The sequence below is a fragment of the Lissotriton helveticus genome, chromosome 10 (assembly GCF_964261635.1).
Source record: "Lissotriton helveticus chromosome 10, aLisHel1.1, whole genome shotgun sequence".
Classification (NCBI taxonomy): Eukaryota; Metazoa; Chordata; class Amphibia; order Caudata; family Salamandridae; genus Lissotriton; species Lissotriton helveticus.
Genome location: NC_136071.1, coordinates 881,674,064 through 881,699,250, shown reverse-complemented (window position 1 = coordinate 881,699,250; position 25,187 = coordinate 881,674,064). Strand labels below are relative to the sequence as shown.

The window sequence follows — 25,187 nt, the reverse complement described above, 5'->3', positions numbered from 1 at the left end:
TTTCCGGTCCAGGGAGGACCCGACTTGGCAGTTCGGTCAGGATTGTTCACAAGAGTAAGCATGGGCGGATTTTGCGGATTGGCAATCCGCGAACTTGCGTATTTACGGATTCGCAATCCGCGAAGATCCGCGAACTCTAGCGGACTTGCGGATTTTTCCGTTTTTTGTGTTGGCGCGTGTTCGCGCCGATTTTGGGACAAGTTCGCAATTGCGAACTTACTTTTCGGCTTGCAACGGCCGCGACTATGTTGTTTCTACGTCTGGTTTATCATCACAGGTTCACAGCACCCTCTGTTTCACCACTGCCACCCTCTGGGACACCCATGCCACCCTCTAGTACATCCTCACAGGCACCTATTAGGTTTATTTATTACTGTAGATTATGGTGGTTGAAAAAAGCTAGCACACCTGCCCTTCTTCAACTGCCATCAATTAATTTGTGTTTCATTAATGTGTCAGTAATTTTGAAAGTTCCAGTCTGGCTGGCACCTGCTTCCTTCCTTATCTGTAATTTGCTTTTTGTTGCAGTGAAATTTTTTTTTTACAGGACCTTTATGGTGCTATTCTATGAGCCTGCTGTTTGGGTCATAGCAGGGTCATAGAATTGTTGCAAACTCTGGAGGGGCCCATCAGGAAGCACTACCTTGAATGTTACTAATGTTAAGTTTGAACTTTTGCACCTGCTCATTGCTTTCATTTTAGCTAAAATCGTTTTTTTTGCAATTTCGCGCGTTATTTGGGGCGCGAATCCATGCGAGATCGATTTCGGAAGCCGCGAATACGTGCGAATACAAAATTGTTTTTGTTGCGACGTGTATATTCGCGTGATCTTGCGCGTGTTCGCGAGGCGCTTCTAGCTATTCGTTTGCCAAGTTACCCTATCGGTCGTACACGGGCGCGGCCATCTTGTTGGCGTGACGTAATTCCGTTTCCGCCCGCTATGTGTAATCTCGCAAAGTGTGCTGCTCGCGAGTACAAGTTCGCGCGTACTCGCAAGGAAAATCTCGCGCGAACTTACCCACGCGGTCGTGAACGGGCGCGGCCATCTTGTTTCTCATTCATTGCTATGGTTCTGGGCATGCTTTCTCTATCCTCTCTCAATCTCTGCCATCCTTTGCTTGTTTGAAGTTTTTTTGATCTAATTTTACTTATTATCTAACCCTCTATTTTTCTAGCTCTATATTTTTGTGTTTTCTGCAGCTTTTAGTTACTTTTAAACTACTTTTTTAAACTCTTTTATTTTCTTCTTCACTATTCTATTTCTTCTTTATCATTTAAGTTTATTTCTGCCCAGACCATGGTAAAGGGAGCCGGGAAGCACCCTGAGAAGGGGAAGGGTCCCGCACCCCGTGCCCGGCTCCCGTGCGGGCGTTTAAGGGGGGAGCAAGTGGTCCCGAGGGAGATCTTTAGCGCGGAGGAAGTGGCGGCACTGATCTTCCATGTCCAGCGCCGCCTCCCCAAGACGATCCTGGGAGGCGGCAAGATCGCGACCGGCTATGGCATCCGGGAGCGCCGCCAGCGGTGGGAGAAGGTGTGCCGGGCCATGTACAAGATCTCTGGGGTCCGGCGCACATATAACCAGGCCACCCACCGCTGGACCGATGTCATGGACCGGGAGCGGGACTTGCTGGACGCGCTCGGCGTAGAGGTCCCCGGGCTTGGTGAGTAGTAGTAGTAGTACATTTACTACTCTGTTTTATCCTGCTCTGTTATTTGCAAATCTTTGTTCTTTACCAAGAGCAATAATGCTGCCGATTACATTGAGGTAAATTATATTTCAAAATCTTCTATGCATTTCATTTTCAGGTGCACTGCTCTCCTTCTCAGTAGCCTTGCTTGCTACTATGCTTCTTTGTTTTGTATGTTGTGTTCAGAAGCATTTCATTGGCCTGAGAAATTATGTATCAGTGTACTGTAAAGAAAAGAACTGCGTAATGCTAGACAGTAAGGGTCATATTTTCAATTACCGGCGCATCCCTGCAAAGTAGCAGGGATGCGGCAGTAATTGTGTGCCATGCCACCACCACCCATTGGCCCAAAACGTCACAGAAGCCTTACGCATCTGTGCCGTAAAGGCAGCGCATTGCTGGAGTTGCGTGCCAACGATGGCGCAGCTCCAGCAATGCTCTGGGGTACCCTATCTCCCCAATGCTGCATCAAGCCGTACGTCGGCTTCAAGCGCGCAGGGTTTGAGTCATGCATCATTGTCATAAAAATGACTGATTGACATCTTGTAGATTTCCCTCAGCCACTTTTAGGATTCGTTCCTGCGCAGGTACGCCCTCCCTTGCGCCGGAACGCCCCCTGATGGCGCAGGGCTTTACAACGTGATGCATCGCCCATATGCCCATATGTGTTTTTTTTTTTAATATATACGCCGCACCAACACCATGGCGAGTCTTTTGTTCTGCCGCTGCGTCAGAAAAGGCACGCAACAATGGAGGAAAATCAGCCGCAACTTCCGCAAGGGACTTATAAATCAGCCCCAACAGACTGAAGTCCAGTGTCCTTCCTTTAGACAGTCACATGGCTATCAGAAGAAATAGTGGCGGTGGTGGCGGGTGGATTGATAGTTTGAGTATTCACTGATCTGCAAGCAGGATGGACTTTGTCTGTCACGTGTTGTGCACTACTGCCTGCAGTGCCAGGCCTAGGCAAACCTCTTTAGTAGTCTGTTTATTGAGTTACATAGGAACTTTCTAAGTCAACGTTCCGCAAATCAGGCAATACGAATAACGTAGTATACCACATGAGATAGATCCCGTGGAATAGTTGTCTATCTATTTGCTATTTTTCCAAAATATGTTGTTATTGTTCTTTTGAAATGTTTGATTTGGTTGAAAAATCTCATCCATGTTTTATGGTTTTTCTTTCTTTCATGTTGTACATCAGCTCCCCCCAAGGGCAAGAGGACACAGGAGGAGGGTGCTGAGGATGCAGGCCAGGATCGGGCAGGCGAGGGCTCCTTTGCTGGCCCCAGTAAGTTTACATTTTACTAAACAGTACCTATTTTTTCCTAGCGTTCCTCATTCGATTTTTTCTAAATCGTCTTTGATCTTCTTGTAGACTGGATATAAATTCTTATCCTGCCTCGAATATGACTCCCTGTGGTATTACTAGACTATTCTTATTAGTCTGTCTGTGTAGCTAACTAAGATTGGACATTTGGCAATTCCATTGGACTCCCATTATATTCAGCAATACCTCTATGCACTGTCTCCTTACTGACTAGATAGTGTGGCAGAGTCATTCAGCTCCCGAAGTCACCGATTATAGATCCCCAATGATCTCTAGATTATCGTACGCAGGACAAGAGAGTAGTACGGAGTCACAGCACAGTCAAGAAGTGTCAGAGGCACTCATGCTTGCAAAAATTCCAAAACCTTTAGCTCATCCACTCTAGTCTAGAGGAACAAAAACCACAGAGTCTATTTAAGTGTAAAAGCTTTATTAAAAGTAAACACATTTATTGAAATCTACTTTGTCATAAAACTATTTAACTGTAAACGGAAAAGTGGTTAGTGCTGACGATTAATTGGACACATTTCTTGTGGTCGAGCCGAACTCTCACCTACTTTGAACTTGATCCTGGTCGTGTTCTTAGGACTCAGGAGTCAAGCTTCTGTCTGTTAGGAGAAAAAGTGGTGCGTGTTAAAAATCAAAAGCAAGCATTCATCAGTTGTGCATAAAAGTGCAGCAAGACAACAGCCTTCCCTGGAAAATGGGACATTTTTACTATGGAGTAGACAGTCACAAATTATTACATTGTATTCTGTTTTTTTAACATTTCTCCTAGACCAAATATTATATAGTAGTGAGTGGTGTATTCTAACTTTCTTAAATGTACTTTGTAGGTGTAACATCTGGTGACGGGGCCAGCGCGGAGGTGGCTGATGTGTTGGACTTGGACTCGGAGGCCTCTGGGGAGGATGCGGCGGTAGAAGAGCTGGTGGCCGTTCCTGTGGGGGATCAAACGGTGGTGGCGGAAACAGTTAAGCTATATATTCCTTACTTATTGAGATTGAAGACTGCATAGTGTGCTTTCTGCACGGGTGTATTACAATTACAAATCAACCAGGTAGTAGCCTCCTCGAAATGTACTTCGACTTAGCTGTGAAGTTTTTGGTGAGAAGAATCCCAATAAGTTCTTAGACGAACGTGATGGATGGGATGAACGAAAAGCGAAAGAAGGGTGTAAGTAAGTGGGACGCGAACTTGTATGATGGCTGGCAAAGAAGAACGATATGTGTTTGCTTGGACCCAGAGGTGGCTGGGAAGGAAAGAATATGGTATGGTGCATGGCTGGGTCAATGATGAAGCAAGGATGGGTGGAAGGACAGCAGCCTGGGTGGGTGAAACAGAAACTGTATGTGTGCGTATACTTTGAATGAATGGATGCCTGGAGCATGGTATTCTCTGACTCTTACATAGCAAATGTGTATCTAGAGAGAGTAGATGGTCGCCAGGTGAAGTAAGTGTTACCTTGAAGAGCATGTACCACCGCACCCGCACGTCCGTCCCAGTGCAGGGAAGGCAAGGAAAAGAAATTGTAAATGTGTCCAATACTACCATGAATAGTAGCAGTACTTTGTATTGCGTTTGCATTCACAGCATATATCTGGTTATTACGGTGGACACTCCGTACCTCTCTTAATAACTTTAGTTTACTTGTAGTACGTCATTCATGTGTGGGTGTATCACTGTGTTCACTCAATATTAAGCAAAGCACCTAAAGTCATCTCATCTGTCATTACATACGTCCCATGTGAAGTGATAGATAATCAAATTAGTTAGCTTCTTCAGTTTCCTTTTCTAGTACTCATTTGCACTGTAGGGTGAAAGGTAAATTAATTAAGCAGTAGCCCTTGTAACAGAGTATTCTCAGTGCCACCCGTAATAGAAAAGTAATAGCTTCACCACCTGCATGTACTGGACCGGTACAGTAACGCAAGTCTGTCTCCATCATCATGGTGTGCAACTTTTTTTCTCGGGTGCAACTTCACTGTGCTGTGTCCATGTCATTCTGCCGGCTTGCATAAGATAACGTACCCATTTCCCTAAACAAGAGAGAAGAAGAAGAATAAGACTGGTGTACTGTCATAGTCGACTGTAATGGAAGTCCATAGTGGTCGTAGAATTAGTTCATTAAACTACCACTACTGTTAGAGCAAGGATGCAGAAGTGGGAGGGTTACATAGATACTGTCCTCAATAGTTATGTACTGTGCTTTCAATTTGCTACTTGTACTCTGTGACCCAACTTTCGGCTCAATCACTTTGTGTTATTAATAAGGAGCATTGGTTACAGACTATGTCTTTCTTTCTTCATATAGTTGCTCCTTCCAAATCAACAACAAGGAGGGAGCAGGCTAGATTGGCCCGGCAACGGAGGCTGGAGGCCACAGTCGCCGAGTATCGGCGGCTGGTGGCCCTGGAGGAGGAGGAGGACACGCAGTCGAGCGGGGCAACATCTTCGACTGTGACCACTGCATCCTCCTCCGTGACTAAACCAGCGGGACCGAGCCGGGCTAAGAAAGCCGACCGCCACCGCCAAGCACCCGAAACACCAGCTGCCCCCCACAGGAGCTGCAAGGAACGCCAACACCGCCTACGAGTCCGCATGTCCAACCTGGAGCAGGAGGTCCTGAGGTATAAGACCTTGGTTAAGGGCCTCCGCTCCGAGCTTGCCACCCTCCGCAAGGAGTATGATGCCCATGCCGCATCATGCACCAGCACCAGCACCCTCCAGTAGTGGAGTGTCCCTTGCCCTTTTTTTATAGACTTTTGGGGGGTGGGATTTGGGAGTTGGGATCGTTTTGGGACGTTTCAGAGACAATCGTTGGGGTTAGGGTGGGTGAGGGAGATTATTTTGTTAGGGATAAATAAATATATTTTTCAACTACTTTATCTGACCATACCTGTTTTTTACTGCTTTTCAGTCTGGTGGGTGGGGGGCGGGGGTGTAACAGTAACTTTGTTTTCCTGAACAGTCGTAGGACTTTAGTAGTACAACCGTCAAACTCTTGTCTACTCCGAAATAATACTCCATTATACTACCTCCCACCAAACGCTTATCTTACCTGTAATTTGTGTTAGAAATTAGGGCTAGGCCCAGGGCTGGCTCCAGGTGAAATGGGGATTAACGTTGTCATTCCTGGGCGGGTGACATTTCCTCATTGCGGTGTTACTAGTGGTGTGACACAGTGGCAGTTGCATGCCTATGGAAAAAAAGAAAACGAAACCTTGTTTGTACTCCTTACTGTAGCATTACAACGGTTACGGTACGATCGAGAAAATAGCAGGTGACAGTACACTAGAACAGTGCCATAATGTAGCCTAACAAATGGTAAAGTATTGCAAGTATAACTAGTACTTGCGTTGAATTTATTTGACATTGGCTACTACTACTAGAAGATATAGTACTGAAGCTGAGTAAGTCTAGAAGATATCCTCGTATTCCTTCACCAGCCTGTTGCTGCTATCACCTTATCCTCCCCAGCAAGTGTGTGGAATTATTGATGTCATTTTAGTCAGACATCAAGCAAAACAACACAGCCCGGGGGAAGAGGGTTAGGGTTTGTAAAATGGATGGGAATGGGGGTTTCTTTTTGGGTAGGTTTTGTTGAGAGAAGAAAAAAAAAGCAGAGCATGGACAAACAATAATTGAAGATACAGAGTTTACAGACAATCTTTGGTTACAAAGTAAAGGTAAGCACATGCAGTCACACTCATAGAATAAAAGACAACAATGGATACTGTATCTGTATTGCGTATGTTGTTGGAGTTGTCCTGTTGAAATTGGTAAGTAAGTTGCATGCAGCAAACAATTCCTCTTATTGGCGGCACTCCTCCATTCCAGCTGACGCTTCGTCCATCAATGTGGTGGTGACCACTGACAGAAGAGACACCCTGTCCACTGCCTGCCTGGCGGATGTTGACTGAAACCCGGCCTGTAATTATTGAACGGAAAACAGGAAGTGCTATTACAATACCACTGATAAATAAATAAAAGGTATGTACGCTGTGTGGTTCAAAAAGTCACACTTTGATTTCCCTAATAGACAGTACAATATTTTTGAAATTGCGTGCTCTGTCTGAGTCACCTTTTTAAGGATCAATAAGTATGGCCAAAATATTATAGCGGATCTTTCCCCTCAAGGTGGGTGTACTACTGTGTTTTAGAACAAAATTTGACCTTCCCAGCAATGCTCCCACCAAGACCCTTACTAAAGCCAGTCGCAAAAATGTAGAAGAACCCAATCATATCTCCAAAAACGATGCCTAGCAGAAAAATGGTTACAAAACGTACTTTGAAAGTAACAGTAGACCCAAATACAGACCGTGGATTGTATTCAAACCACTTGCCTGCAAGCAAAAGTATCCATAGCCAGCATCGCTCCAACAGTGCTCTACAACAACAGAACCGCGTTGCAATAGAACCCCCCTAAACACATGCAATCCTGCTGCTAGGGCTAACCCTAACGAACCCTAACTTACAAAAAGTGCCAAAACTGGTGTTTCCTTATGGATTTTGTCCAACTAACTTCTAGCCGGTATTAGACCTTCCCAGGAATGCCCCAGGCAAGACCCGCCAACCCACCCGCAAAAAAACACCCGACACAACACCACCAAACAGCGAAAAAGCTAAATCTCATACTTACAATGTCTCTCGGCCTTCGGTCCAAACGCGGCGCTGTGCAGCTAGGTCGTCATCATCATCATCAATCATCATAACTCCTGTTTTCCACCACGGATTTCCTGAAAAGCAAATGCAATCAAGATTAGACTGTCGCAGCAGTGCTTCGACAGAGACCCCGGCCGCAACCCACCCACGAACAGCAGGAAGCCCCCCAAAACGCTACATTGAGCAAGATGTCTGAAGAAATGGCAAAAAAAAGGCTGTTCCTTATGGATTTTGTCCAAAACACTTGTATCCGGTATTAGACCTTCCCAGGAATGCCCCAGGCAAGACCCGCCGGCGCCAACCCACCCGCAAAAAAACACGCGACACAACACCACCAAACAGCGAAAAAGCTAAATCTCATACTTACAATGTCTCTCGGCCTTCGGTCCAAACGCGGCGCTGTGCAGCTAGGTCGTCATCATCATCAATCATCATAACTCCTGTTTTCCACCACGGATTTCCTGAAAAGCAAATGCAATCAAGATTAGACTGTCGCAGCAGTGCTTCGACAGAGACCCCGGCCGCAACCCACCCACGAACAGCAGGAAGCCCCCCAAAAGGCTACATTGAGCAAGATGTCTGAAGAAATGGCAAAAAAAAGGCTGTTCCTTATGGATTTTGTCCAAAACACTTGTATCCGGTATTAGACCTTCCCAGGAATGCCCCAGGCAAGACCCGCCGGCGCCAACCCACCCGCAAAAAAACACCCGACAACACCCCCAAACAGCGAAAAAGCTAAATCTCATACTTACAATATCTCTCGGCCTTCGGTCCAAAGTAACGCGCTGTGCAGCTACGTCATCATCAATCATCATAACTCCTGTTTTCCACCACGGATTTCCTGAAAAGCAAATGCAATCAAGATTAGACTGTCGCAGCAGTGCTTCGACAGACACCAAAAATTACACACAAACCCCCGGAACCCCGCCAAAGAGCACCTCAAAGGCAAGCAAGTCAGCAAAAACGGCAAGAAATTTCCACCTCATATTTGGTCCAAAACACTTTTGTCCATTATTAGAGCTTCACAGCAATGGGCCCAAAACCGTCAACTCACCCGCAAAGAAGTACAACACCCCCACAAGTGCTGAGTCTTTCTTCATTGTGCGTAATCCAGCACTCTGCTTGGAGGGAAATCGCAGTCTGGAGGAGGAGGATAGAGGAGCATGTTCTTCAGAACTTGTGAACCTGAGGAATGTAGACTGCGGCACCTTCAAATCAATAAGCAAACAAGTGAAGACAGTTCTGATGATGGTCTTGTTTTTGGGATTAGGTGATTAAAGTTTGAATTAAATTAACTGTGCAAAACAAAGAAAGAGAGACACAAAGCACACAGGAATAAAAGTGAATAAGGACGAAAAAGAAAGTTCTTGATTGATTGTCTCATTTTCAGGGCTCGGTGTCAGGGAATAAGAACAAGATTTCGTCATCATACTCTGCGAATTCAGGCTGGATGAGGTCAGTGGCACCGAACAGAGAAAAAATCCCCTCATCTACGTTGCTGTCCTCATCGTCTTCATGTGGCGTGCTTTCTCGCACTTTGTAATCTGGTGGTATGAGGTGCTGATTCATCTTGATCATTGTCAGCCGCTCCACATTTTTGGGCGATAGGCGGCTCCGTTTGGCAGTTACAATGCCACCAGCAGCACTGAAAACACGTTCAGAAGACACACTTGCGAGTGGGCAAGACAAATAGTTTATAGCCAGGTTGTAGAGCTGTGGCCACAATTGTTTTTTGCCATGCCAATACTGCAATGGCTCCTCATTAAGAAAGACCACTGTTGAGTCATTCAGATAGTCCTGCACCATCGACTCAAGGTCATCAACTGTTCCTCCACTTTGCTTACTTTTTGCTGTGCCTGTGACATTTTTTAGAGAACCATACCCCATCAAACTTAGCCAATCCTCCTCCCCAGCCACTGTTAGTGTTGTCATTGTGTGTGGTGCAGATGATCCAGTTGCCGGTGTCTTTAACGGCTGAGAGGTCACTTGTGCCCCAGCCACAGGTGCAGAAGTGGATTCTTGTGACTGCGGATGGCCTGCTGATGCTGATGCTGATGTACTGGCTTCTCCTTCAATAACCTGCCGTTCTTTTTCAAACCTCTTGGCTGACCAGGCTAACCAATGTTTGTACTTTTGAACATCTGCATCAGCGAAAGGAAAGAATGCGTTGTCTGCCAGCGCCTTTTTGTAGCGTGGATCCAGAATAGTAGCACAAATGTAATGCTGATCTGAGTTGATGTTTTTAAGACGTTCATCACCACGTAGGCGATGTAATAATTTCTCAGACAAAATGAAATGGTTTTTTTTTTTTCATCTTTTTCAAACTCAGAAGAAACCGCCATCAGTTGGTGCTCCAGTATGCACAACAATGGGATAGCTTTTCCCAAATTACAGTCCTCCTGGCTGACTGCACGCGTGAAGAACTCAAAAGGACGAAGCATGTCTGTCAGGCTTTTAACTATGGCCCATTGCGCCTTACTCATCCGCAGGTCCTCCTTCTGAGATGTAGCCTCTGTCAAGAAATAGTGATCGAGTACCGTATACTGCTCATGCAGACGCTCAAGCATGTAGAAGGTTGAGTTCCAACGTGTTGCCACCTCCTGGATGAGTGCTTTCACTGGCATTCCACGTTGAAGTAGCAGTCTCCGCAGATGCTTCCGGGCCTTAAAAGAATGGCTGAAATGGTTGCACATTTTGCGGCAGGTGGCCATTACCTCGAACGCTGGACTCTCTTTATCACTCAAGAATTTTTGAACTACCAGGTTGATACAGTGCGCCAAACACGGCACTCTAACATGGTGACCCTGTGACATGGCCTTAACTACATTGGCGCCATTATCCGTGGAAACATAACCAATCTTGCGTTTTAGGGGGGATAGCATTGACAACACCTTTTTGTCAAACTCTTCCAAAAGGTTTTCTGCTGTGTGACTTTTCTCCAAGGCAAACATAGCTAGTGTTGCATGTTTCCGAGCAGCTTTGAAAACTTGGTCCGGGTCAACACCTGCGTTTAGCTTTGCTATAACACCTGAAAAAGAGACCCAGTGTGCAGTGATGCACATGTAATCATCGCCTGGGCCACTGGTCCACATGTCTGTTGTCAGATGTATTGTGTGAACAGCACTCTTCTGCAAAGCTGCCCCAATCGCCTGCAGCACATCTTCATGTAGTGCTGGAACCGCAACTCTGGCAAAATAGAACCGGCTCGGAACCTTCCATTTAGGGCAGAGCGTTGCAACTAATTCAAGAAAACCTACCGCTTCTACAAAAGAAAAAGGTAGAAGGTCCACAGCTAGCATTTTAGCCAGCTTAGTGTTATACAGACGCGTCAGTGGGTGGTTGCGTTCATATGGCACGTCTGAAGTAAGCATTGTTCTAATGTTGGCCTGGACCAAGCATTTACGGGCTGATAATGACTTCGTTGACCCAATTTTGCTCGCTGGTGAACTTTTGTGCGTTGGTGTCTCACTCGCTCCAACACTCTTAGTGTGCCTCACATTGGGTGTGCTGCTGAGAGGGGTACTGGGTGTAAGGGAAGTGTTTGACACGTCTTCTTCCTGCTCGTCAACATCAGATGAAACATCAACGTTTCCTTGATTTTGGCCTTTCTTGATCGCAGCTAGGTGCGCAAACCATTGGACACCGTGCTTTCTGTCAAGATGACCACTCTGGCCGCCGGTACCATAGTTGCTACCTGGCTTACCACGACTAACTGCAAGCTTACAAAGGGTACAAATGGCAAACCTTGGATTTTTGGGACAAACAGTAAAGAAGTCCCAAACTGGGGACTTGAAGTGTCTGTGGGACCTGGAGGAGGCGGCGATACTGGTGGTGGTGGTGGTCATGAAGCTAATGCCAGATGAAGTGGAGGATCTGGATTGGCCAACTTTTGTACGTTTTCCACTTTCACCGCCACTAATTAAGGTCGAGGTTGACGCAGGTCTCTTCTTGCCAGAAAGAAATATGGAAGCGGGACGAGTTGGTGTACTACTTAACTCCAATGATTGTGGTGTTTCCACTGCCTCCTCATCGACAACATCATCATCATCATCATCACGCGCAGCAGCTCTTCGGGCTAGGGTCAAAATGTCTGTTTGCTGCATGCCCGCTGGGGCTGCAGTGACCTTTATGATGACTGGGTCGTCGTTGGCAGAGTCTTCATCAGCAGCAGTATCCGCCACTTCTTGTTGAGCCTCATCACACTCCATAAGTCTGAGACTTTGGACGAGCTTCCTTTTACGCTTAAGTACCTTTGTTGGATCATGGTGTGCCTCACTCTCAGACGGCTGTGGTGCTGGTTCCCAAGTTTGATCCGTATCATCAGAAGGAGGTGTGCTTGAAGAGGATGTAGACACCACCCTTGATCTCTTCCTTGCTAGGGTTGTGGAAGACAATGAAGGATCATCAGGAGGAGTGGCTTCCTCAAATGATACCTCGCCTTGATTGTCGATTTCCTGATGTGCCCCTACTTCGGGAGGAACAACTATTGTGGGCACTTGTTGTGACCCTCCATGCACCTCTGCATGCGCATCTCCTTGCGCTGCCTCTCCTTCCACATGTACTTGGGCTTGTACTTGCACATGTGATTGTTGTTGCCGCTGTGGTTGTTCAACACTCGTCAGATGAGCTACAACAACCTGTGTTGATTGAGGGACATTGCTGCTGCTTTCTTGCGATGAGCCAACATCACTGGTCGATGGTGATTGAAGAAGTATACTGGCTGCCTCTGCAGCACTCAAGGGCTTGGACTTAAGTTGGCGTGGTGGTGGTGGTGGCACTGAGCCCAATGGAGCGGGGGTGCTGCTGCCAGCTTGGTCCCCAGCAGATCCCGCTGCAGCTGCTGCAGGCATACTTTTTTTTTTACTCACAAAAAAAGGGGCGGGCGGCACACCAGTGTCCTTGGTAACTTGCTTCTTCTGCTCCTTACTGGCACCTTTCTTGCTAGAGGAGCTACGGGTTACTTTTTTTGGGGCCATCTTCTTCAGAGCAGGTCAGCAGGCAGCAGTTGCACGAGTTGCAGAGGGTTCTGTGTCCAGACGTGACGTCGCGTGACGTTATGCTGCACACACCGCTGCAGGACTTCTTCCTGGCACTGGTGGTTCTATTGAGTCTTCTTGTGCACCTAAAAGCAATGGAAGACAGAGGAACATCAGTTCAGTTATACACCCCAAAAAATCGACAAAACACAGAAAAATGAGCACAATCCCATGCCATCCATGATGTTTACATTGAAGACACCCCACAGAAAGACTAGGGACATGCAAGTATGCAACACTCACTACCCCTGGGCATAAGGGATGAAAAGTAGGCAAAATAAGTGCAGGCCTCAGACACTGCCTCTCCTCAAAATGGCCCCCTTACACCCCAAGCACATGTTGCCTGTACCAGCCAGCACTCAAGATGGCCACCACCACCACCCACATGGCCAGTCCACATCAACAGTACACCCCCAAAAAACAGAAAAACAGCCAGAAATCACCACAATCCAATGCCATCCATGATGTTTACATCAAAGAGAGTGAGACAACACCACAGGCACACTCAGTCCATGCACCACCACCACCCCTGGGCAAGCAAAAGGCCACACCAGCAGCCCCCCAAAAACGACAAAAAACAATAAAATAAGCACAATCCCAGCCCATCCATGGCCTCAATTATGTTTAAATTCAAGAAGACACCCCACAGAAAGACTAGGCCCATGCAACACTCACCACCCCTGGGCAAAGGGCCACACCAGCAGGCCCAAAAAAACGACAAAAAACAATAAAATCTGCACAATCCCAGCCCATCCATGGCCTCAATGGTGTTTAAATTCAAGAAGACACCCCACAGAAAGACTAGGCCCATGCAACACTCACCACCCCTGGGCAAAGGGCCACACCAGCAGGCCCAAAAAAACGACAAAAACCAATAAAATCTGCACATTCCCAGTCCATCCATGACCTCAATGGTGTTTAAATTCAAGAAGACACCCCTCAGAAACACTAGGCCCATGCAACACTCACTACCCCTGGGCATAAGGGATGAAAAGTAGGCAAAATAAGTGCAGGCCTCAGACACTGCCTCTCCTCAAAATGGCCCCCTTACACCCCAAGCACATGTTGCCTGTACCAGCCAGCACTCAAGATGGCCACCACCACCACCCACATGGCCAGTCCACATCAACAGTACACCCCCAAAAAACAGAAAAACTGCCAGAAATCACCACAATCCAATGCCATCCATGATGTTTACATCAAAAAGAGTGAGACAACACCACAGGCACACTCAGTCCATGCACCACCACCACCCCTGGGCAAGCAAAAGGCCACACCAGCAGCCCCCCAAAAACGACAAAAAACAATAAAATAAGCACAATCCCAGCCCATCCATGGCCTCAATTATGTTTAAATTCAAGAAGACACCCCACAGAAAGACTAGGCCCATGCAACACTCACCACCCCTGGGCAAAGGGCCACACCAGCAGGCCCAAAAAAACGACAAAAAACAATAAAATCTGCACAATCCCAGCCCATCCATGGCCTCAATGGTGTTTAAATTCAAGAAGACACCCCACAGAAAGACTAGGCCCATGCAACACTCACCACCCCTGGGCAAAGGGCCACACCAGCAGGCCCAAAAAAACGACAAAAAACAATAAAATCTGCACAATCCCAGCCCATCCATGGCCTCAATGGTGTTTAAATTCAAGAAGACACCCCACAGAAAGACTAGGCCCATGCAACACTCACCACCCCTGGGCAAAGGGCCACACCAGCAGGCCCAAAAAAACGACAAAAAACAATAAAATATGCACAATCCCAGCCCATCCATGGCCTCAATGGTGTTTAAATTCAAGAAGACACCCCTCAGAAACACTAGGCCCATGCAACACTCACTACCCCTGGGCATAAGGGATGAAAAGTAGGCAAAATAAGTGCAGGCCTCAGACACTGCCTCTCCTCAAAATGGCCCCCTTACACCCCAAGCACATGTTGCCTGTACCAGCCAGCACTCAAGATGGCCACCACCACCACCCACATGGCCAGTCCACATCAACAGTACACCCCCAAAAAACAGAAAAACAGCCAGAAATCACCACAATCCAATGCCATCCATGATGTTTACATCAAAGAGAGTGAGACAACACCACAGGCACACTCAGTCCATGCACCACCACCACCCCTGGGCAAGCAAAAGGCCACACCAGCAGCCCCCCAAAAACGACAAAAAACAATAAAATAAGCACAATCCCAGCCCATCCATGGCCTCAATTATGTTTAAATTCAAGAAGACACCCCACAGAAAGACTAGGCCCATGCAACACTCACCACCCCTGGGCAAAGGGCCACACCAGCAGGCCCAAAAAAACGACAAAAAACAATAAAATCTGCACAATCCCAGCCCATCCATGGCCTCAATGGTGTTTAAATTCAAGAAGACACCCCACAGAAAGACTAGGCCCATGCAACACTCACCACCCCTGGGCAAAGGGCCACACCAGCAGGCCCAAAAAAACGACAAAAAACAATAAAATCTGCACAATCCCAGCCCATCCATGGCCTCAATGGTGTTTAAATTCAAGAAGACACCCCTCAGAAACACTAGGCCCATGCAACACTCACTACCCCTGGGCATAAGGGATGAAAAGTAGGCAAAATAAGTGCAGGCCTCAGACACTGCCTCTCCTCAAAATGGCCCCCTTACACCCCAAGCACATGTTGCCTGTACCAGCCAGCACTCAAGATGGCCACCACCACCACCCACATGGCCAGACCACATCAACAGTACACCCCCAAAAAACAGAAAAACAGCCAGAAATCACCACAATCCAATGCCATCCATGATGTTTACATCAAAGAGAGTGAGACAACACCACAGGCACACTCAGTCCATGCACCACCACCACCCCTGGGCAAGCAAAAGGCCACACCAGCAGCCCCCCAAAAACGACAAAAAACAATAAAATAAGCACAATCCCAGCCCATCCATGGCCTCAATTATGTTTAAATTCAAGAAGACACCCCACAGAAAGACTAGGCCCATGCAACACTCACCACCCCTGGGCAAAGGGCCACACCAGCAGGCCCAAAAAAACGACAAAAAAACAATAAAATCTGCACAATCCCAGCCCATCCATGGCCTCAATGGTGTTTAAATTCAACAAAACAGTTGTATCATGCACCCATAACCAACCCTGGTCCTACTGGATACTGTGGCTACCCACAATATCATTTATTTAATTTTCTGAAAAAGTTCCAAAATTGTACTTGCAGCAACTGTAATGCCCCAAACAAACTTACTTGTGAAAGTTGATTTCTAATCCAAAAGTGATCCAAAGACAGTCAAAAAGGCCTCAAATCCAAATATCCAGCAGCACCCACAAAAAGTAATCCTTCCAGCTCCAGATCCAAATGAAAGTGACCAGGAGATGGACAAAGCACTGGGAGGAGCCTGCTGGACAGGAACAGGAAGTTGGAGACTGTGGGGCACTTCCTTCCTCCCCCCCCCCCCAAAATGGACTCCTTGCAAAAAAAAAGGCCATGCAAATGTCAACCTGAGGAGTGATTCTGATAAAAATCATAATTTTCTGAAGGTTTATCCTGTTTGCTGGTGATTTTCTTGTGCGAAATTGCAAAATCTCTATTTCGCAAGTGCGAGATTGTTCCTTTCCGCCGCAACTACATGTTCGCAATTGCGAACTCTCGCGAGGTGTGCTGTGCAAGGTGGCAAGCCGCGAGTACGTATTCGCGGGCGACAAACTCCCGCGGGAACACGCAGCAAGATCTAAAATGGCGCGTCACTCGCAAAGAAAAACAACTCGGCAAACACTAAAATGACGGAAAGTGAACGCCGTGCACCACGCCGCGCGCCGCAACCAAGCAAAAAATCCGCCGCGAGCGGATTCACGGATTTTCGACAAATTCGCGAGCGTTCGCGGATTGCGGATTTGCCGAAAATCCGAAAAATCCGCGAGCGGAGCGGATTTTACGCCCATGCTTACACAAGAGGCACAGGGTCAAGACTGATTTGCATATGGCTGGGTCCAAACTGGGGTGGAATGGTGAGCTAAAGAAGGATGGATTTTACCCAGATCTCTTGGCTGGGGGTGAATGCATGATTTATTCAGCATGCCTTCCATCATTTGTTTGCGTAGCACTTTTCACTCTAAGTGGGATGGGTATGCCCAGACTTGGGTCCCTTGCTCACTGTCCCACTGGATTCAAGCTAGACTGGCTGATGAAGGGTAATACCCAGAAACAGGTCCCAGGATGCTTGTTTCCGGTCCAGGGAGGACCTGACTTTGGCAGCTCGGACTGGACAGTTCCCATTAGGCACAGTGTCAAGACTGATTTGCATATGGCTGGGTCCAAACTGGGGTGGGGTGGTGAGCAAACGAACAATGGATTTAACGCAGATCTCTTGACTGGGGGTAAATGTATGATTTATTCAGCATTTCGTCCATCATTTGCTAGCGTAGCAGGGACAAGTATCAAGTATTATATTCAATCTGTGGTGAGTGAGATATGTGCAATGTAGTTAGTTAAATTAGGTGAATTGTAACCTTGTATTATGTGTCAGCTTATATGAGCGCTCTAGAATTGTCCCATTCCTTCGCCGTAAAAGCTCTAACAAGAATAGTCACCCATTTGTCCCACTAAGTGGGCAGGTCAAGAACCCTCATGGAAGGTGCCATTTAATAAAGCTAGGAGATAAAGTGACACCTCCCTCCTGCCAAAGGTCAGCAGAGTCTGCAGTCACTTGTGAACAGGTGGTTCTGGGTCCAGCATCCCATACCGGGATTGCACTGCTATGACCAGCTCACCATGAGTCAAAAATTGGGTCCCCGATATGCCGCTGTTGCCTCCAGCTCCTCCATAGTTCTAAACTAACTGTCTGAATAACAATCCCTAAGAGTCTCCACGTCTGCCTCTGTCCACACATCCAATCTCTGGGGAGTAAAAAATTCAACTCTTGACTTACGGGAACTCTACTAGCAGTATTGCCGGACTATAGAGTGGCGCGTGATTCCCCAAAGAGTGGGTTGCAGGTACGAGGGATGGCGGCAACCACTCTGTAATTATGCATGTTTAGAGCAGTTTTGAAATAATCCTTAAGTGCATTTGGAAATAAGTTTTTATTTACATTTGCACGTTCTTCTTTTTAATGTCATACAACCAAAGGTCCGGTGTGAGTCACAAGTGGGGTGAATACTGGTTACCCTGATGAAGTTGCATAAATAGGTGGCAACGAAACATGTCGGCTTTCTGCTTTTGAAAATGGTTCCAAATAAACCACTCACGGCATCAAATGAAATTATGTTTAGCAAGTGAGTTGTACCCCATTTTAAATACTGAGAATTGCATTTATTTTCTCAAGGGGGCCAGCGGGCACTTTAGTGAGACAAGCACTGACAGTGCATTTACACACGTTTTTCACTGTTTCTTTCCCTTTTCTCACCTCTGAGAATTCTATGAAGAAGTACACACTTTTTCTTTTGGTTAAGAAAGTTACTGATGATGATAAGTGGGTGAGCTAGTGAGTACCAACCAGCAAGCCCCCCTTGGTGATACTACTGTGAGGTACTTTCTTACCTTGCTCACATTTTTTTCAAAACTTTTCTGTGTGGACACACATCTTTCTTTCATATGATATGTGGTGTATTGTCGTTTTTTCTTGAAATTGAACAATAAGACACATGGGCTAATGGTAGTGTGCCTTGCCTTTGAGGAAGTTTTGAAATTTCTTATAAACTCCTCAGGTGTCTTTAGAATATATTTAGTTGTTCAGAACCAGTTTGGTCAACTTGTGCATGTAGACTGTTGAGTTGTGGGGCGAGCTGACTGTATATCCCCTGGTGCTCCTTTTGTGTTTGGGACTATAGAGTGGAACAGACCACACATAGCTGCAGACCCCTCTCCTGGAACCGACATACTACTTAGAACCTCCAGTATTGGGAGCCAGTTGGACCTCCAACAGTAGCGCCCCCTCGTTGCCGACTGCCCTGTGGACCCCAACTCAGCCACATGGAGCCTGCCAGCCAGCGAGCAATCCACTGCAGTTGTGTGGCTGGATAATATATCTCAAAGTCTGGGACCCCAAGGGCTCTCCTAGTAGTTGGTCTCTGGAGTATGCATAAGGACACCCGGGTATGCTGCCTACCCAAGACCAGTTAAAGGTGCAAGCCAGTGATGGCTTTAAACTATGACTTTAGCACCAAAGAGATAAACAGAGAAAGTAGTAAAGAACAATGGGCAACATGAACATCTTAGTCAGGGCAACACTAGCCATGATGGGAAGCAGCAGCCTCCTCCAAAATGCCACAGAGTCACAAAGTGCACTGGGTGCTCTGCCAAGGTTAACCTACCCAATGTCGCTGTAAGTATAATAGATCCTCACCTGCAAACACTTACATGACCTTGATTCTCACTGGAGCTCAATGTTTGGCTCCTCCTCTGGGGGCTCCACAAGTGCAGGGGACACTGCGATGGCGTAAGACTTCTGCCAATTTGGTTGCAGACCAGAGACTCATCCAAATTACTCCAGAAGAGCCACGCTCCACGGGATGCCTGAACCTAAATCTCTCAGGAAGAGGATCTTCTGCATAAAGCAAAATCAAGTGTTCTCCATTGTGCATTGGGATTCCTCTCTTCTGGCCCTCCGCCCACATAAAGCATGCAAATGGCTCAACATCTAAGGTGAATAGCAGGGTGGAAAGAGGGCTGCCCTACTGGGGTGGACTCCAATCGGATCCGAGATTCATCTGCCAGTGCATACTCTGGTTCTCGTGTCCGCATATAACAACACAACCCACCAAGATCACCTGTCTCCCAGGGCCATCTTAGTCATGAACGCTTGAAGATACTTCCATGTTAAGGAGTCAAGCATTTTTCTTATGTCCACCGAAAATACTAACGCCTCTGAAAGCTGCCCTAAGACAGTTTCATCCAGGAAGCTATACAAGTGGCTGATATTGAGAAAGGTGTTGCGATTAAGGATTAACCCATTCTGGGTCTCATGTATTGGGGTTGCAAGGTGAGGCAGGAGTAGGGGTCTACACACTTTTCTGTAATGAGAGCTACTTATGCTCAATGCAACTCATTGAAAGCTACTATTATTTGTATTGCAACAGCAACCACACCAGACAAGATTACATTAAGTGCACCTCAGTCCATCAGGCATGGTTGAAAACTGCAACATATAAAAAGCCTTGCCAATATATCATTCTTTTACATGGGTATGCATAACAGTCACAGCTGCAATGCCTCTGGCACCAAGGTAATAACATTTGTAAAATGTTTTCCCAATGTTTCATGATTTTATTACTAAAATATCAGCATTAAATGTGTAGGTGTTGGCAAGCAAATTATCACTCATTTAATGATAGCAGAAAAGAGGAATTACTTCACCAAACAGATTGAGGAAGCAAAAAATTCCTCTAAAACACTATTTGCAGTAGTAAACAAACTCACCATACCCAAAATATAGAGACCAAGGGCAATCAAAGGTTTTGTGATGAGATTGCAGTTGCATTTAAAACCAAAGTCTTGGACATTTTTAAGAACTTCGAGGATACATCAATTCACCTCCTCACCACTCTTGAGTCTGAAAAGAACACCCTGCTTAGTTTCTCCCCCACTTCATCCTAAGCAGTGGAAAAATATGTAAATTAAGCTAAATCAAGATCCCCTTCTAACCCATGCCCGCCGGCATTTCTGAAAGAAATAGCGGACCTGTTAGTCCTGGGCTAACATACATTTTTTACTCTATGTTTGACTCCGGCAATTTTCCTTCCATGTGGAAGGATACTTCCATCCTTCTGCTGCTAAAAACCCAACCTGGATGTGACCAACCTGAACAACTATTGTCCGATTGCCCGGTTAACATTGCCAGCAAAAATAATTGATAAAATCATGAATATTCAATTAACCCAATTTATTTGCAAAAATAACCTGCTTCATCACTCCCAGTTTGGTTTCCGTCAAGAACACAATGGAAACAGCACTCATCAAAGCCACAGAGGAGATTAGAGTGGTGATGGATGGAGGAGGCACAGCCACCCTTGTGCTCCTCAATCTGTCAGCCGCTTTTGATACTGTTGATCACACTCTCTCTTGCAACAGCGGCTGGAGTGTCTGGGGGTCAGGGGTACCGCACATGCCCTACTTTCCTCCTTTCTCAAGGACAGGAGACTAACAGTATCGGTGGATGGGTATCATTCAGAGCCTTATACCCTCCCGTGCGGAGTACCACAGGGCTCCTCCTTGAGCCCTTCTCTTTTTAATGTCTATATCTCCGAACTGGCTCCTCTGATCCGGGACTTTGGGTTTAGTCTGACATCTTATGCCGATGACACTCAGATAGTGGTGGCTGCATGTAAAAATCAGGCGCCTCCTATCCAACAATTTCAGAGTTGCATGTGCCCTGTAGACAGATGGGTGAGTACACATTGTCTCAAACTCAACTCTGATAAAACAGAGGTCCTGACCTTTGGTGATATGCAGCCAAATTGGGGCAGTCTGTGATGGCCAGCAGAGATGGGAGAACCACCAAAACCAGGGGTCAAGGCTAAGCACCTGGGAGTATGGCTTGACAACAAACAACCCACAGCATACGCCCCTGACATGCCCGGATTGTTCGTTGTTCCTCTCTGCTCTACCATCAACATTAGACATCTCGGCATCTAATTTTTTATGTAAACCAATTCTGAAACTTCCCTCACAGACCTTTAACTTTATCAGTCTCAATTGCAGGTCCCTCCCTAAGCACAGCAGAGATGTTTTTGACCTTCTCTGCTCCTTCCAACCCGATGCCTTATTCCTCACGGAGACCTGGCTGACAGACCATTCTGGTCGTGATATTGCAGCCGCCCTTCCCGATAATTACACCTACACGGGTAGCAACAGAAAGGGTAAGGAGGGTGGGGGAATAGCCATTGTTTTTAAACGAACATTTTCCTGTAAATGGGAGGATATTGTGATTCCTAACTGTGAGGCTGGGCTGTTTAAGATACTTCTATCCCCCAATCTTACACTTACAGGTGTTTTGATTTACCGTCCCCCTGGCCCTGCCACTTTTTGGGCCTCATCTCTTTCTGAAAGTCTAGCTCCTTTACTATTGACGGCAACTAACTTTCTTATTGTCGGCGATCTTAACATTCATTTTAATGATGCAACCTGCCCCATCAGTACTAATTTACTGTCTGATTTAGCGGCCATGAATATTACTCTACACAATTCAGGCCCTACTCATAAGGCGGGTAATTTGCTTGACCCTATTTTATCTAATTTGGATTCGGTATCATGCAAGCTCCCTTTTCCCATCCCGTGGTCTGACCACTTTGTGGTAGAATTCTCTATTTCGTTTGATCAATCTATTAGTCAATCAGCAATTGCTACTAAACCCAGAATGACCCGCAATTGGAAGAAATTGGACTCTAACAAATTCAATTCTGTTTTATCAGGTTCAATGCCCCTTACTAAGGTCAGTAGCATTGATCAAGTGGACGTTATTCATCGCTGGTTTACGTCTGCGGCAGACATTTGTCTTCCACTTCGAAAGCAGACATTTAATATACATCACCCTCCCGCGCCATGGTTTAATGACCATCTAAAAAAAGAAAAAACCAACTGTAAACATCTTGAGCGGAAGTGGCGTTTTGACTACGATCCACAAGCTAAACTACAGTACAAAGCAGCTTTAGCCAAATACCATACTCTCTGCAAGACAGCCAGAACCGAATATGTCAACTCCTCCATCTTAAATGCCCCAAACCGTCCTAAAGCCTTGTTTAAGGTAGTGCAGGAAATTTCTGGTGCCACTAGTCAACCTAAGGCCCCATGCCTAGATAAAGCACAATGTGACTCTCTAGCTGATTTTTTTGTCTCTAAAATCGAAAGTATATATGCTGACTTTGGCCCCTCTAACATTCACTCCGCCTCTGAATCTACTACACCCACTACCCCTGATGTCCTTCAGTCGGCAGTTGCGGAGATTACTGCCTGGGACCCCTTGACTCCTTCTACACTACATGACATAGTGAAAAGTATCAAATCAGGTTCCCCGTTGGATCCTTTCCCTCCCTCAATTTTACTTACACTAGACCCTTCTTTTATAAAGCTCATCATGGATTTACTAAATACATCTTTGAGGGAGGCCAAGGTCCCTAATTCATGGAAACATGCAATGGTCGTACCGTTGCTGAAAAAGGCCAATGCAGACCCTAATAATCCCGCCAACTTCCGGCCAATTTCGCTCCTTCCAGTCTACTCTAAAATTCTGGAAAGGCATATAAATAAACAACTCACTAGTTTCATTGAATCTCACAACATCTTACACCCTTCACAATCTGGTTTTCGTTCTGGTTTTTCTACGGAATCCACTCTTCTGGGAGTCTCTGAAACCATCCGTCATCTGGTGGACAGAGGGGAGACCGTGGCACTTATTCTACTGAATTTAAGTGCCGCATTTGATACGGTCTCCCACCCCATTCTGATTAACATCCTGAAGCTATCTGGCATTACCCATTCTGCCCTTGAATGGCTCATCAGTTTTCTGTCCGACCGGACATTTCAAGTCTTCTCGTCCACCTCTGCATCCAAAACTCATACATCTGCATATGGTGTGCCACAAGGTTCCATTCTGAGCCCCCTCCTTTTTAATTTATATGTCAGACCTTTGTCTGCCATTGCGGAGCTAGCTGGGCTCTCCATATTTTCATATGCAGATGACACACAGATCATCTTTTCTCTTTCCACCAGTCATCACTCCACTACTTCTTCCCTCCGACATGGTCTCAACAATATTGCCTCTTGGATGCACAACAATAAGCTAAAACTGAACGGAGGGAAAACTGAGCTCCTCCTGTTTGGCAACAATCCTGCCTTATGGGGACCCTCTCACTGGCCTACTCAAATGGGCACCCCTCCTAACCCTTCGAAAACAGCCCGGAACTTGGGAATAATATTTAATGACCAGCTGTCCATGAGTCAACATGCCGTGAGAGTCTCCTCCGTTTGTATAACTATCCTCAAATGGTTGAGGAAAATCACCTGGATGCTTCCTCTGGAAACCCAGAAAACCGTAGTCCAGGCGTTAATAACATCTCGCCTTGACTATGGTAATGCTCTCTTTCTAGGAGCAGGCAAGGAGGTAATCCGTAAACTACAAACGGTCCAGAACATGGCAGTTCGTCTATTGTGCAAATTACCTTACAAATCTTCCACATCTCTGTACCGTCGTAGCCTTCATTGGCTATGCATTGACAGTTGTTGCAAATTTAAGGCTCTTTGTCTTATACATAAAATTAATACTGGTAAGGCCCCTCAGTATCTGAAATCTTTAATTTATCCATACCTTCCTGCCCGCACTCTTCGCTCATCCGGGCAACATACACTTCAGATCCCTAGGACGAAGAGAGCCAGAATGGGCGGTCGATCTTTTGCTTTTCTGGCACCATCCCTGTGGAACTCTCTCCCTTTGTCTATTCGGACTGAACCCAACTATCTAAAGTTCCGAAAAGATGTAAAAACTTGGCTTTTTGATCAATAAACTTTGCAACTGTACTCCCTCTTTGTTAGTTTAGCGCCGGGAAACCTCCGAGTAGCTGTGCGCTCTATAAAATTAAATATAAATAAATATCACTTTCTCAGCAAACAAATGCAACTGTCTCCACCTCCCACTTTCTTATCAAGAAAATAAGGAATATTTTTCCTTATATCCACCAGGAAAACTGTGGTAATTTCATTAATTCAGTCTAAACTGGATTACTGCAATGGGCTGTATTTGAATATACAGCAGCAGTGCTTAAAAAAGCTTCAGACTGTTCAAAACACAGCAGCAGGGTTACTGGTTAACACCCCTAGGTGCAATTCTGTATCTAAAGAGATTTGCAGCCTGCGCTGGCTTCCGGTAGCTCAACACATCATACTTAAAGCTCTGTGTCTGGCTTACAAAGCATTGAACCACACAGGTCGTTCCTTCCTGCAGAACCTTTTTGTCTGGTATGAACCAACCATACATGTCCGTTCTACGGGGGCCAAACTCTTGACAGTGCCCAAAATTTGAACATCACACTGGGGTGGCCGCAGCTTTCATTATGGCACCTCCAAACTGTGGAACACTCTCCCTAGTGAGCTCAGAACTGCAAAACTCCCTCTCCACCTTCAGGAAAGGACTAAAAACATGGTTGTTCCAGAACTAGACGCCAGAGCAGGCTACTGTGTTCTCAATGCCAAGACACCTTCAGGTATTCATGCGCTTTATAAATCCTGTTAACATTAACATTAACTTAAACAAATATATTTTGGAAACTTAGCCATTTTTCTCCAAGTATCCGTTTATGAGTTCTGAAAATAAACACATTTCTGTTTCAACTGTACACTTTAAATGTTGGTATACATATAATAATTCATCCAAGTAAAAGCTTCAAATTCAGTGTTCTGGGATGCACACAGGAAAACTACATACCAGTAGCTCATGAACTACTCGTTGGATAAGCCAGGGCTGGAGTCTGTTTGCTAGAT

General features: G+C 46.1%; 1 protein-coding gene across 1 annotated transcript in view; it reads right to left on the bottom strand.

Moving 5' to 3' along the window:
• Positions 1-25,187, bottom strand: part of MYRIP (myosin VIIA and Rab interacting protein) — a 1,796,584-nt gene that overhangs the window by 462,779 nt on the left and 1,308,618 nt on the right. The window lies entirely within an intron of this gene.